The sequence below is a fragment of the Muntiacus reevesi genome, chromosome X, assembly GCF_963930625.1.
Source record: "Muntiacus reevesi chromosome X, mMunRee1.1, whole genome shotgun sequence".
Lineage (NCBI taxonomy): Eukaryota > Metazoa > Chordata > Mammalia > Artiodactyla > Cervidae > Muntiacus > Muntiacus reevesi.
In genome coordinates, this window is record NC_089271.1 from 96,538,152 (window position 1) to 96,553,983 (window position 15,832).

Sequence of the window (15,832 nt, forward strand, 5' to 3'; positions counted from 1 at the left end):
GGGTACAGCTCTTGATTATACCATGAGTCTGCCCAGCTTACCCATCCTGGTGTGGTTGTCTTTCCATACTATATATATATATATATACATATATATATATATATATATATATATATATATATATATGTAAGTGTGTGTGTGTCTATGAATATATAATTCTATATATATTAAATTCTCTCTATATTTTTATATATAAAATTATATTATTTTCATCACAGACTACTACTGAATCTTCAGTGTCATACTGTTCCTCAAGAACACCAATGAGCTCCTAATGGTGGGTTGATCACACTATCACACTTCCATTCTTGAAGGAGGAGAGGTCTATCTTTGCTGAAATAGATAGGTACACATTCTAGATGTGGGTTTCATTTTCCTGCTTGCAATGCCTTTTCTGGTGCCACTATTTGAGGGTTCACAGAATGCAGGACTGAGTGACACAGAATATTTCACGAAACCATCCAGGACCAAGAAGCCCTCTAATAGCATGCCAGAGGCTTAGAGGGCAAGTGGCCATGAGATCCAAAGTCGCTATCCCAGCCCCCACCTTCCAGAAGCTTCTGGTCTTCTGGAGCAGTGGGATGACCTCTACAAAGCACACGTGATATACACACTGGGATATGAGAGCCAGTGGTACTGGGGTGTCATCCTCCAGGGACCAGACACGCTCCATATCTGTCATCTTTAGTTCCCCCACGAAGTAAGATACATGGTCCTTGAACTAGGGGGTAGAGTGACCCCATTGATCACCACTCCCACTGATCCATGACCCTACCTACCATCACCCACTGACCCTCAGGGAACTTGTACTTCCGGTCTCCCAAGAGTAGGTTCTATACTTCCACAGCAGGACTGTCCACATTAGCCACGTCTAGCTATTTACCTTTGACTTCATATTACGTTAAGGTAGAAGGCCAGGCCCTGGGACACCCTAAGCACATTTGAGTTCACAATTCCCAGGCTCATGTGGCTACTGGTTAAGTCCTAGTGACGGTGGTGACACATGACAGGCTGTTCCCAAAGCAAGAAGTTTCCCCCAGGAGACACGATAGCAGTCTTACTGCCCTATGAGCCATGGTTCCAACCTGGGCACTTTGGGCTCCTTCTGCTAGGGGACCAGCACACACAGAGAACTGTCCCCATCCTGGCAGGCAGAGATGACCTTGATCCTAAGGAGTGTGCGGGCTACCCTGGCACAGGAGGAACAGCGAGGAAACATCTCTAACAGCCAGGTGATGTGTCTTGGGTTCCTGTCCCATTTCAATGGTGAATTGACAAGTCCAAGAGCAAGGGTCTGAGAAGGGCATCGGGCCCAGTGCTTCAGAACCCTGAGGGACAAAGTCTGTATTACCTCACCAGGGAAGGCACTGAAAATGGCTGAGGTCCTGGCTGAGAGAACAGGGGATTTAGAACGGATCTCGGGCAAGAGAGAGTGACCATCAGTTGTGGTGCAGCCGCTGCTGCAACTGTGAGGGCCCAGCATTTGTTCAGTCTTTCTCTCTGAGCTTCTTCAGGAGAGGAGACCAAGCAGAATCTTCAAAGAACTGTCCTCAGACGAGGTGAACTCTCCAGATGAAGGGAGTGTATGTCAGTGCTGGGAGGGGTGGATTACAGTGGATGCCGTGGTACCACCCAGATCTCCTCCTTGTGACTAGCCCACTCATTTGCCCAGGGCCACCGGTATTGGTAGATGAGGACTGAGAGCAAAAGTCTTCTCCAGAATTGCCCTCCACTGAAGGGAACTGCCTCCCTGAGGGCAGCATGTTGTGAGAGACTACTCATGGGATCAATTTGAGGAGGATACAGTGGCCTGACCCCCTCACCTTGATTATGTTGATCTCTGCAAGGTCTCTCCTTTTGATGTCTGCTTCCTGAAAATGACTATGACCTCCGTGCTCTGAAATGGCACCAGAAGTGAACAACAGAATGAAATGCAAGATAGACACAGAGACTTAGCCTTTGGAAGTTGAAATCATGGGCAGGGGTGATCCCTGTGCCCTGTCAGAAATTCCAGGTGTACGACCCCCAAGTATTTGTGTTGGACTGTCACAAAGCCATATCTCAAGGCTTCTGTGCCCTGATGGTTATTTTGTCAAGTCAGATCATCTTCTTGACGCAGTGAATAAACAGAACAGAACTAGTAAGCATTTACCACTACTATTATGATGAAAGTAGAGGAGTATGGATGGATGGGCTGCAAGTTAGACATTTTCGACTGGCTTCCTGTTTGCATTTCATGGGGCACAAAGAAGTAGGCTTCAGGTTGGATACTTACAAATGTTAGTATTCCCTGTGACAAGGGATAGGTTGGCTACAGTTAAGGCACTTACAGTCAGCCTCCTATTTGCTCTCTGAAATGAATGAAACAGTAGAAACAGCATAAATAGCCAGTGTTTGTCTCTTATAAATACCTAAAGGTAACAGTCATGGCAAGGACAAAGAGGGGCAAGACTCTGTTTGAGTAAAGGATAAAGGGATCTCCACTCCCCCATCTTTTGGGACAAAGGAGACATGAGACATGTGAAAAAAGGCTTCTTGTGGGTCAAAAGTCAAGGGATAATTCCAGATCATAATGAGTCTTGCTCTTCCCAGAAACCTTCACTTCGAGATCCATCTTGGCTGAGGGGTGTGTGTATGAATGCAGGGGAGTATCCCAAGGTAGGTCAGGTGTGGAAAAAGAAACCAGATAATTGGCCTGAAGGAAGACAAAAATCCAGAAGGACTGCCTTATATAAATGACTTTTCTGACTCTTGACTGTGCTCCTGCTCACCAGGTGTGACATCCACACTCTTTCTCTCCAAGACTGGATCTCTGCCTTGCTTCTATCTCAACTAACAAACCATTTCTTTATGTGCTCTCCCACTTGCTGGGCTCTGTCTTTAACAATATTGTACCCACATTTACAATATCTGTCTCTGTCATTAATGAATTTTTCACTGGAGGCAATGATCCATGTAAAAAATAGCTTTCAGGCTCTAGCCTTTGCTAGTATGGTGGCTAGGATTCCTGGCTCTCATTCAGGCTACTCAGGTTTAATTCCTGGGCAAGGGATTAAAATCTCACTTCACACAACCGCTCACTGCTGCCTCATGACATCAGTGCCACTGGAAGGAGCCCAGGTCCTCACCTTGGCCCTGAATGGACAGGCCTGGACAGAGCTTCCATCAGTCAGTCAGGCAGGAGCTTTTCCTGCTTCTTGGGAGCTCAGTCCCATGGATGTGGCACCACCTGCATCCAGAATATCTTTCCACTCCACCCCAGATATCAGGACAAATGGAATGATTTTTTCCCAAACAACATGCTACTGTTATTTATAGGAAACATTTTTTTTTTCTGTCTTTCTATTTATATTGGTGCATTGATCATGTAATTTATTACCAAACTGTTGTAGGTTTACCTAGGATCCCATGTTCCCTGCAGGCAGCTTCCAGGAAGCAGAAGGAGAAGAGATGTGAACAAGGACCTGGAGTCTCTCCCCTGCCCTGAAATGTACTCGGTGCTCAACAGACAGCAGCTGGTATAAATAGCTTGTAATGAAGACAATTCTCTTCGTGTGTTGAGGAGTTTCTGAGAAAGCCAGATGAGCATTGAATCTCCAACTGTTTCTAGTCACTACTCTGTATTGGCACTTTCAAATGCAAGATCTGATTTAGTTTCTAAGGCTCTTGTGAATGTCAGGGATGGGTCCCCCGACTCCCTCCAGTGTTCTTTCTGCCCTTCCCTCTGCAGTGATGCCAGTGCCCCACAGTCTCAGTGGGCTGAGGATGTGCCCCTTCTTCCTGATGCCATTACCCAGTCTCCCCCTGGGAGTCCCGGCTGCCTCCACACAATGGAACTTGCCTGAGCACCTGCACAGGTGCCTGTAGGCTCCCCGACAGCCATGGCCTTCATATGAAGAGGGGCAGGCATCAGAAAAGCGACAGTGAGGGGACAAGGACAGTGGGAGTTTTCTTGATAAAATCCAACTAGGATATGCACAATGCACCACCCTTCACCTCCAAGGAGGATTCTGAGGTGTGTGAATTCAAATTCAGTACAGATTTTGCCACTGTGGTTTCCATAACCCCTCCTCAGCTATGGCTTTAGGGTCTGCCTACCTAGAAAAGCTAATCCATTAGTTTAAGTACACAGCCACCAGTTTCAAAAAAGACAGTCCATTAAAAACCTACCAAGAGTTTGGGGGTGCTTACCAAGATTTCTTCAACTGTATTCACCAACACTTGAGTAGATTGTGCAGCAAACCAAAGTCCACTCACCCCTCCCCATTTTGAAAACTTTTGGTGTACTTATAACAAGCAGCATAAAGAAGTGTCTACTGTTCCTGACCATAGTGTAACTTCCCTTCCTGCCCCAAGAAATTTATCTAGGACAGAGGAGGATCTTCTAATGTGTATGTCCCATTTCAGATTTTCTTCTCACCCATAAGATACTGTGTATAGCTCTGGCTGCTGCCACTGCCCAGGTTCATTACCATCACCTCTCACAGAATGAACCCAGCTTCCCAAAGTCCCAAAACACCCTGGCTCAGACACAACACTCGAGTGCTCCTCCTGGACCCTCACCGCCCTTTCCCAGTTGCCTTGTTCTGTGAAACTAGGGGACATCTCTCTACCTTCTTCATGTGACTGCAGCTCTTAAATCATTGCTCTAGGTGTTGAGGAGTCCTGCTTTTCCTAGTGTCCCAACTGCTAACACAGGGCCTTCCACAGAGCACAGGCTCCATGAAGGTCTGTGGAATAAATGAGCCAGAGCAGGGCACTTATTAAGTCAGATCAGGTGTTTTGTACTTTCTTAAATAATAACTTGAAAAAATCCAATTGAACGAGATAGTTTAGCTGTATGAAATGACATACAAGGAACATAGAGGAACTTGCCTCAAATATACTTAATTTCTCAATTCTTACTAAGTAATATCATATTTCCAAAAGAGTTATATTCCCATTCCATGGAATCTTGCCCAGGGTTACAAAATAAAATCAAAGAGTTCACAATGACTTTTACAAAACAGCAAACTTTTTTTCTTGAACTGGGTGAGCACAAACACACTGTGATCAATGTTATTGACATAGTTATACACTGAAGCTTATTAAGCCTTCTATTAAAACAAATAACATTTGAAAAATTCCTAAAGGAAACAGAAGTCAATCTCCATGTCATTGTAAAGAACATGATCCCAAAGATGCAGCACAGCATTTCCCCCAACTGGCCCAGGCCCTCACGACAGAGAAGGCTGAAGGAAGGATCAACCTCCCTTCCTTCCTCCAGGACAAGCTGCTGGATGTGGGTCTGGCTTCTGCTCTGGCTCAGGGCCCCTCTTCCTCCTCCCTCACACCTCTGCACACTGGGATGGGAAGAACCCGAGACCCCTTCCATGGACCCTGTGCAGATAGTCCTTGACGTGCTGCTTGCTGGTCTCTGCATAGGCCCTGGTACCCCACAGGAACTCATAGTGAGCAGGGTGGCTGTGAGGCACCTGACAGTACTGCAGGTACCCCGCCTGCACCCATATTTGGGTGAGCAGCACCTTGGGCCCCCCATAGACGTAGTGCTGCATCCCAGCAAATGCCCCATTCTGCTGAGTTCTCCCCAGACTTTCTCCTCACAGACCCGGTCCCCTGCTAGGAGAATCAGGGTCAGGGCGGAAACCAGTAAGCCAGCCTTTGGCATACTCTGCCCATCCCTCTGCAAGTCATTGAGTGTGAGGCGGCCCAGGGTGGGGATCATGACATAGATGTGCTCTCTGTGGTCCACCTCTTCCATATCCAGGCCAAAGACCAACTGCAGGCACTGTGTGACTTTATGAAAGACCACAGGGAAGTGGGCCTGGTTATCCCTGAGGACTGTATTCAGCATTTCAGCCTGGAAAATTGGCTCCTTGGTGCCATACTTGAGGAACACAATCTCGACTAGATCAGCCACCATCACATTCAGAGTCTGCTTGAGAAAGATCTCTGCATCCATGGTAGCAGAGGAAGATGAGATTGGAGGGGAGGTGGCCAGAGAGGTTGAGGCATCCTCCGCCTCCACCCCCAGGAGCTGCACCTCCACTGGGCCCTGGGCCTGGATTTGGCCCTGAAGGTGTTCCTCAGGAGTGCAAAACTCATTCATCGGGACCACAGGCATAACGGATGGGGTCTTGTGCCCAGTGGGAGTGTGGCATGGGGGAAATGGAGACCAGTGACCTGGGAAAGAGAGAGTGTAAATGGTTCTAGTTGTGAAACACGCCATGGGTGGCTCTGACTGAAGCCACTTTACTGGTCTTCCTTGAGGGCTGCTCTTGGGCATTACAGGGGTGCTCCCCCTTGGTAGTCAGTCCCCTGTCAACTGAGGAAGAGAAACTTTGGCCCAGGGTGCAGCCAGTACAGCCCAAGGTTCTGGGGCTGACAAGGTGGGGGGATTAAAGCATTTTGAGAACCCTTCTGTTCTGGGATGGGGAGCCCCTGTGCACAATCAGGGCAACCACCTCACCTTGTCTCCCAGCACTGCCTGGATGTCCTCTGCTCCCTGACCTCAGGACATGGGCCTCAGACCTCCGCGTTTGCCTCCTGTTTCCTGGAGTCCCTGTGAGACAAATGGAGGGGCCACCTCAGGGGGAGACTGTGGCACAGACCTAGGCCTTCTGTGCTGGTAGGAGGGGTTGACTCTGAGAGGTCCCCAAAGATCTGGGGTGGGTAGTCCCATTGGGGCTCACGTGTAGTGCTCACTTTTCCACCAGCATGTCCTGGACCTTCCCCTTTGGGGACCTGCAGGGAAATTCAGAACAAGATCCAAATCTGGACAGAAAGCGCCAAGGGGCCCCACATGTGGCCGCACCTGCCTAGGGCATCCCGCAGGTCCTAGGCTGGGAAGATGCTCGGTCCTCACCTCTCCTCATGTCCTACTTGGCCTCCAAGCACTGAACACAGGGGCGGGCATCTGCTCAGTCCTTCCTTGGGATCCAGGGAGTACACCCTCTACAGAACTGAAGCCTCCGCCCTCCACCCATACACCTCATCCTAAGTCCCCTAAGACAGAGGTGAATAAACTGCTCATCCTGCTCTGGAGCCTCCATGACCCCCCACAAGAGCAAGGATCCCTCCCTGCCTCAGAGTCTAACACCCTCAGTCCTTCCTCGCATGGAGCCTAGATTCCAGGCAGGACCTGTGATTGTCCTGTCCGCCATGTTGATACCCCGCCACTTTCACCAGGTCCCCAGGCTCTCTGAGATCCGGATGTCAGGAAATCTTGCTCATGGTTGTCCTTCCCGGGGATTACCAGAGTCCCCTCTATTCTGGGGTCAGGCTCCCCTCCTCCCTCAGTGTCCTCACCTTGACTCCTGGTAGGACCCGGGCTCTGTCCTCTCCCTACCTGAGACCTGACTCCTCACACCAGGTCCCCGGTCTCTCTGAGACCCACATGTCAGGAAGTCAGACAGGCCTAGAGTGCTCTTCTCACCCCAAGGGTTTCCAGGGCCAACTACAGGGGCGGGGATCTGTGGGGTTCTGTCAGTCCTCCCACAGGGACCCCTCAGTCTTCCTTCAGGCACCTCAACTTGCCTCCAGTCTGGACCTGGGATTCTTGCCTCTCCTGAGCTGAAGCCCCGCCCCTTATCCCAGGGCCCCTCTCTCAAAGACCCGGGTGTCAGGAAGTCAGACCATGCCTGTTTTGCTCATTCTACCCCACGGTCACCCTGGACTGATAACAGAGATGGGCTACTCTGAGGTCTCCTCTGATTGCGGTCCACGGTACCCTAGTCCTCCCTCAGGCTCCTCAACTTGACACACCACAGGACCTGGGAATCAGCCCACCTGAGTCCCCGCCCCATGCAAAGTTCCCAGTCTGAGATCTGGATGTCAGGAAGCCTGCCCCCTGTTTCAGGACCCCAGACTAAGACCCAGATGTAGGGAAGTGAGACCACACATGTTGGGTTCATCCTACCCCAGGGCCACCAAGGACCGACAGCAGCAAAAGGCTTCTCTGAGGTCTCCTCTGATTGGGTTCCAGCATCCTTTCAGTCCTCCCTCAAGATCCTCAACTTTGACAACCTGCTGGTGCTGGAATTCTTCCCTCTGCCCACCTGAGGCTGCTCCCCCATACCAGATCCCCAGTCTCACTGATACCGAGATGTCAGGAAATATGGTATGTATTCATTTAGTCCAAGTCCTCCCAGAGCCCACTCAATAGTGGGGTCCAGCATCCCCACAATCCTCCCTCAGGGTCCTCACCCAGACTCCCAGTGTCGGGAGTGCCACAAGTTACTGATGCTTCCCTTCTGATGGAAGAGAAGGGAAAACTCATTCTGCCAATACAACCACTCAATGTGACCACACACTCACTGAAGAGCCATGCAGGAAGAGGCCTGGGGCACACCACACACACCCGAGTTGCTGACTCATGCCAGAAAATGGCCTTCCACAAAGTGTGTCATGTTTCCACTCCACCAACCACAGGCAAGGGTGTCATGTCCTCACACCCTGGCTGGCTCCGAGCAGCATCATTCGTTGAACCTTTGCCTGCCTGCTGGGTGACAAAGGGTCACACTCTTCACTGGGTCTGGCTTCGTTACAAAGGACCTGGCTGGCCCCGGGGCTTGGCCTTTGCTGTGTCTTCTACTGGGATATGTGACTGGGTCCCAGGCTTGCCCAGTGGCCACCATTCAGTTTCTCAGCCAACCCAAACCTTTCCTCCTGAGAGCCTCCAAATCTCACCTGTGTGGTTGGAATCCCTGAGCAAGAAGTGGCTGCAAGCACTCCTACCACTCAAAGCAGAGGGTGCCTGCTTGGTGGCTAGAGGAGAAAACACTCTTCTGCCTGTTTGACTGGGCATCTTCACCTGCACAAGGACCAGAGGAACAGGGAGAAAGTCACCAGTGACAATACAGCAATCTTGGACAACAAGACACCACGGTCTTCTCCTTGGCAGAGGCCTCAGACCATGGGGTCCCAGGAGGGCCCAACCGATGAGAAACATACCTGCAGGTCCGCAGCACAGAAACCATCCTCCAGGAGTGATGGTGATTTACGGCCCAGGAGACCCTCTACAAAGAACAAGAGAAAATGACTCCTCCCCTCACACTGCCACTCTGGAAGGATCTGGGGGCCCCACAGTCAGTGTGCCACCCTCCATGGACACGTGGTTGGTTCCCACCAGGAGGGGAACCGTTGACAAGCAACTGAGCCCTGCTTGTCAGGGTCAGGCTTGGGTGGGGCTAGTGTGAGGTCATAGTCCAGGGGCATGGTAGGAGGCTGGAGGGCAGGTCTGCTGGCATCTTCCCATGTATGTCCCAGGGCATTGCCGGGACCCACATGTGGAAGGAAAGCGAGCTGGGACTGTGGCCGTGGAGGGGGCCAGAATGTCTGGCTTGGCTCCCTGGCAGGCACTCCTGGAAACCCCCACCTGGAGGTACCCGTGACGCACAAGGTACCCTCCCGCCTTTCTGCAAGCAGAGTGAGTTGCGAGTGCTTTGGGATGACTGAGCGGTGGCTACCAGTCAGGACCATGGTCCATCACCAGGACCGAGACCTCTGACAGCACTGGCTGACAGCCCACAAACACCAACACCCGTCATTTCCGGTGCATGTGGCTTCCCTTACTCACGTAGGCACACAGATATGCAGGCACACAGTTATGTTGACACGCACGTAGCACATATGAACAAAGGCGCATTCCTTCGCTGGCCCTGTCTGCTAGGAGACAAACTAAGATCCGTCACGCTCTGAGGCGCCTAGAAGATCAGGCCGGGAGGAGCCCCGAGAAAGGCTTCCTGGAGCAAGATTGGGAGAAGGACACGGAAGTGAGGGAGGAGGCTCGAGGAGCAGGGCTAGGAGTCTGGGGTTGAAATGTGGGAAAAACCTGGGTGAGGAGAAGCTTCTAGAGAAGGAGATGGGGCAGGGCAGGGCTGGGACTGGAAGGGGCCTGGGGTGTGGAAAGGCGGGGCTGGGATGGGGCTGGGGCCAAGGTGGAGCCACCTGAGGTGGGGAGGGGCTGACAGGGATGGAGCTGTGGGCCCGGGGAACCCATGGGGAGTAGGACTGTTCAGCTTCATGGTGGAGACCAGACTATCCTTTTCAGTCCTTGCCATAGGCGTCCAGTCCATGAGACTTGGCGAGAGTCAAAGTGACCATGACCCAGTGTCCTCAGTGACTGCATCTGAGCTTCACAGTGGACCCCAGGGGCCAGGGAAGCAGGGAGAGGAGCGGCTTCTGGGCAGAATTCCCCATCTCTAGACTGAAAGCCCAGGCTGACTCCCTTCCAAGCCACCCTGGTACTGCTGGCCCAGTGCTGAGCAACAGTCGTATCTGTTTCTTTTCAGGTGTGAAGGAAAATCCTCACTGTGTTTCCTGCTGCCCCTGGGACCTGAGATGTCTCAGAGAAAGGCAGCTTCACCTTCAAAACTGTTTCCTGTCCTCGTCCTCTCATCTGGGGGCTCAGCCCACCCAGGGCAGCCACCTGACTTGGCTCCTGACCGCCGCCCTGCCTGCTGTGTCCCTGTTTCCCAAGTGTCTGATCACAGTAAATGCTCCTCTTCCTGTCCCCATTGCTACTAGCTGAGCTCAGGCCTTGTGGCCTAGGGCCAGTGCTGTCAGCCTAGGCCCCTCCAACAGCTTGGACCCCTCCTCTCTCTCCTCCTCCAGCTGCTGTTGCACACACCATCGATTCTGTGTCACACCGCATGCACATCTGTCCTCAACCCCAGATGAAAAGCACAGTGGAGCCATATCTTGTTTAAGCCCCAACCTGTCCATGGTGCCCTGGGGGGCTCCGGTGGTCCCAGGTCTCCTTCCTTATTACCCAACACCCTGGGTGGCTGTGCTGGCCCTGCAGTCTGTGCAGAGCTCATCCGGGACCCCAAACTTTGCCATGCAGTTCTCTCTCTGGGCCACTGGCCCCTCTTGTCCTGACAACCTACTGTCCTCCATCCAGGCACTACTGTAACATCCCTTTTCGGTCTGCCCGAGTGTCAGGTTCTCTTATCTAGGAGTTTTGGGGCACCCTGCATCTTTCTGCTGCCACCTTTGCCCCAACTATTCCTCCCAGGCTGTGCCTGCTGTGCATGAGTCCAGAACCCCGAGGGTCACTGGGTCCCAGGAAGGCGGGGTGGGTATCTCATTGGTTCCCATTAGCCAGGTACCCACGCAACTGCTTTCATGGAAATGCTGAGTTGGAGCAGTGCTTTCCCTTTGAGCAGGCAGACTGCTTTCTCCTTGCACAGAGTTGCTTCCTCCCAGCCACGACTTGTGGGGCAGAGGCTGCCTCCTGGATTTGAGGCCTCAGCACTGCAAGGACCCGAGCAATCACCACACCCAACTCCCTCATGCTAGTGTCCCCCTCCCTGCCCCAAGAGTGGTTACCAGCTATCACCAGACACTCCAGAACCTCCTGGTAGTGGTTTCAGTTCATGAGGTGGTGGGCCGCTGCTGTTCCTCCAAATCCTGGCTTTGAACTAGACCTTGCCCAGTGAACTAGAGACCTATGACGTGTGGCTGCTGATAGGGGCAGCTGTGAGGACCTGCTTCATGGCATTTCTCCACACCTGTCCCTTATCTGCTGCTGGCCCCAGTTCTCTTCACATGCCCAGATATGTGGGCCGAGCCCCGTGGAGTGCTGCCTCCTATCTGGCCTGGGTCTCTGAGGCTTGGTTTGGGTTCCACTTTGCTCCTGCTCTGCATTTGCAGGCAGCACTGACCTGGGATGGACTTGACCCAGATTCTCAGTTTCCCTCCTTTGTTCCTTGGCTGATGTAGTTTCCTCTCTGAAATGCCTGTTGCCCATTTCTCCACTGAGCTGTGTGTCCTTTCTGTGCCGAGTTGTGGGCACCTCTTTCGGGATCTGGACATTCATCCCATCCTGGTGTTTGTATTGCAGATTCATCCTCTTGTTTGCAGACTAGCAATGGACTCAGTATTCACCTGGTCTCTTGCAGCTGTAAGTGCCCTACAGGTCAGCACATGTCCGTCAGGCACTCCCACTGGGGGCTGCCAGCCATCCCCAGGCTTGGCAGTTGGGGCGAGCAGTCCCTGAGGAGATGCTGCCCTGGAGTCCAGCACTCTGCCCATGAGAGAAGGCTCCTTCATATCCGTGTCAGTCCCTCAGTCCCAGCCTAGCTTTAGCTCTGGGCCTTGGATTCCTGCATGCGGGACAAGCCCAGGGGTAGCTGTGTAGCTCTGAGAGGTCAACCAGACCTACTTCCCCTCTGTCCAAAGGGCAACTCCCATTGACTGTACCCCTCTCCATATGGCCCAGATGGAGGGGCCAGCCTGAGAACAGGACACATTTCTGATTTTATCTCAGTTCTGCTGCATATCTTTGAGAGGACGCAGCACACACGGGAGCTGCGGACACGGATTGCCACTCTGCTGCCACTGCTCAGGGTACTGACTGCCCAGGAGATGGGGCACCACCCAGGGGAGCCGAGGGAGCTTCTGTGAGACTCTGGCACTGCCCTGCTCGCACTCACATCATGGGCCTTTATATCGCATCTGACACGGGAGTGGGAGATGCTGGTTTCCATTTGTCCATCACTCCCATGCTCTGGGGTCTATGTGCTCTTCACTGTCATCCATCTGGGCAGGTTCGCCACGACCTGGGTGCCACACCTGCCAGCACTGGAGGGGGCTTCTGGACACCAGGCTGTGGCCTACTGAACAGATCCAGCAGGTTAGTTTGTGAGATTGAGGACCAGGGAGGGTGGAAATGAGTGTGCATTGCCATCCCATACCCATGGTGAGAGGACTTCAATGAGTGGACTCTCTTGTTCTGGGTGAGAGCCCCGTCTGGCTACCCTTTGAGTACTTGTGTGCCCACCGTGGTGACTTGGCCAAACCCAGAGAAGGTGTGAGAAGTCAGGAGCAGAGGATGCCCATGAGGTGCCACCAGAGGTGTGGAGGTTCTCCAGTTCATGAGTGGGGCATGTATCACCCCCGCCTTTTCTGTGTGTTTCTCTTTTACTCGCTGGAATTCATTCAGGTTTTCCATTTGGCTTTACCATCTTTCCCTCACATCACATGTTCCCCAGGTTCTGAAGGACTCAACAGATGTCTCACTAAGCGCTGCACCTGGCTGTGGGGGACACTGCATTCCAGGCTCTCCCAGCTCAAGAATGACTGATGAATCCTCGGGACTGGCCCTGTGTTCCCTGAACCTTGACCCCCTGCCCAGAAACCCCAGCCCAGAGGGTCATCCCAAAGCAGCCGCAGAGTCAGAGTTAAGGAGTCTCTCACGTCAGTGTCAATTTGACACTCTGTTTGGCAACCCCCACTCCTCTGGTGGTCCCACCTCCGTGCGTGGGTTCACATCTCAGAGCCCAAGGTCCCTTTGGAAGTGGCTGGGGTCATTCCTATGTCTGTTTGCTGTGGAGTGTCGGTGTCCTTCTCTTGGGGACCCGCCCTATCCCTGTTCCTCACTTCCAGACCTCAGAACTGGCTCAGGGGCCAAACCTGGGCAAGGGATCTTGACCCATTTGCTGGGGTGGCTGCCCTTGGCCTCAGCGTCATTTTGGACTGTATCTAGGTTAGCTGCCCACCTATCAAGCCTCCCAGAGGCTGCACTGTATTGACCACTTGACTTGCTCTGTGGGTCCAGCCTCCTGGGAGGCGGCCACCCTTATCATGGTCCCTGGCTCCTGGCTCAGTGTGACCTTGTGCCCTCTGCTACAGTCCCTGGGCAGCAGGGATGAGGGGAGGGGGTGTCATCCATCTCTTCCATCACCAGGCCTGACAAGACCAGTCTGTGTTGCACAGTGACTTCGCTCTGCCTGACGGCCCAGCAGTAGGTGACCAGCTCTTCCCATGGTTCCTTGGGTCTCCTGCTGGTAGTGCTGTGGGTCCTGCCACAGGCTGTGGTGGCCAGCTCCCCTGCTTCCTGGGATGGAGACACCTGTGAGGGAGGACTCTGGCCCAGTTAGCTCCCTTGGAGTTGGGAGGGGTCACCAGTTCTTTATGGGGTTGGCTGCTGCTGCAGGCTCAGAAGTTCTCAGACATCTGGGATGTCCCAGTCTTCTGGGGCCTGGCTCCCAGTCTCCCTGGCCTTCGTGTCAAGGATGCATGTTTTCCCCAGAAGACATCTGATGCCACCAGGTCAGGCCTGCCTTAGTGGAATGTTCAGTGTCTTTGAGGTTCAGCCATTTCTGTTGAATCCTGGGCCAATGTTTGTTCACTGCCTGAAGCTTTGTAATCTACCAGGGAGACCCTGCCCCACCACTTGGTTCTGACTGTTCTTCATCATAAGCTGGTCATCCCCCTGTGGAAAGCAAAGCAAAGAAGTCTCTTCCATCTATTCCTCCCACAATCCACACGCCTGGATCTTCTCACTTGCATTGGAATTCCTCTTCCCTTACCAGTCTGGCAAAAGTTCTAGCAGCTGGGCTGTGGCCTTGAGCCCAGGGCTGAGTGCACACTGGCTACCCCCAGGATGATTCCTCATAACCAGTGGGGCAGGGGATGTCAACCCTGTTCCAAGGCCTCATCTCACCACCTCTCCTGAGACCTCCCCAGGGCCAGCCTTCTTAGGATGGGTCCTTCATGAAGCTGCTCCCATGAGGGAGGGGGGTGTTGGTGCAGGAGCCTGGCTGGGGACTCACCACCAAGGGGACACGTAGCAGTCAGGGTCGAACAGGGTATCCCTTTACCTGTGATGTTGAACTGACATTTCCTGCCAGCCCGTCGTGAGGTGCAGAGCACAGACAGTCATTGGAGGTGTCCAAAGTGGGCCCCGGTGGTCAAGCCTTCACAGTGCCTGAGGCCTCATGATCATTATTGAACAAGCGGGAGAACTAACACCAGGAATTGGTGCCTGAGTGGTGGCTATGTGTACACAGAGAACGCCAAATGTCTTTGCTTGGGTGGCACCATGCTCTGCCCTAAACGCAGCCTGGTGGGAGGGGCTCTTAGTGTCTTTTACATCAGACAACTGCTGGGTTGGGGAGGAGAACTACTTTCAGTGTGCTGGCCACCTGGCCATGTGCTAGCCCCGGTGTAAGCACAGCCTGATGAGAGAGGGCAGTTCTGGGTGCCAGACCTCACAAGGCAAAGTGCATTCAAGTCCAAGGACACCTGTCATGCAAGAGGCTCCTCCACCATGCAGGGCATCAGGTATCCACTCACCCACGCATCACTCAGGGCTCAGGGTGGGGAGGCTGGAGCACATCTTCCAGGCAAACCAGTAAAGAGCAGAGCCTGCAATGAGGCAGGTTGTGGATCATGAAGAGTGGGGAACCAGACACTGACTCATATCAAGGGACCATGGAGGGCTTTTTAGATGGGAGGCCATCTGGGCTGGGTCTTGTAGTGAAGAGGGTCTCCTTGGCTGGAAATGGTGGAAGGGCCCCCAGAAGGGAAAGGCTACCCAGTTCAGTATTCTGGCTTGGAGAATTCCATGAACTGTGTACTGCATAGTTCATGGGGTCTCAAAAAGTTGGACATGACTGAGAGACTTTCATCACTTTCACATGGTTGATTAACAATGTTGTGTCCGTTTCAGGTTTACAGCAATGCGATTCATTATATATATATATATATATATAGAACACTTCCAGATTCTTTTCCATTGTAGGTTATTGCAGATATATAGTTCCCTGTTCTATATAATAGGACCTTATTCATGCATTTTATATATTGTTGTTCAGTTGCTCAGTTGTGTTCAAATTTGTGACCCCATGGAATGCAGCACTGTAGGCTTCCCTTGTCTTTCACTCTCAGAGTTTGCTCAAACTCATGTCCATTGAGTTCGTGATGCCATCCAAACATCTCATCCTCTAGCACCCTCTTCTCCTTCTGTCTTCAGTCTTTCCCAGCATCAGGTTCTTTTCCAGTAAGTTGGCTCTTCACATCAGGTGTTCAAAATATTGGAGCTTCA

The 15,832-nt window shown here is 52.4% G+C and overlaps 1 pseudogene; it reads right to left on the minus strand.

Moving 5' to 3' along the window:
- Positions 1 to 5,327: 5,327 nt before the first annotated feature.
- LOC136154601 (melanoma-associated antigen 10-like) lies at positions 5,328 to 6,124 on the minus strand (annotated as a pseudogene).
- Positions 6,125 to 15,832: the final 9,708 nt, after the last annotated feature.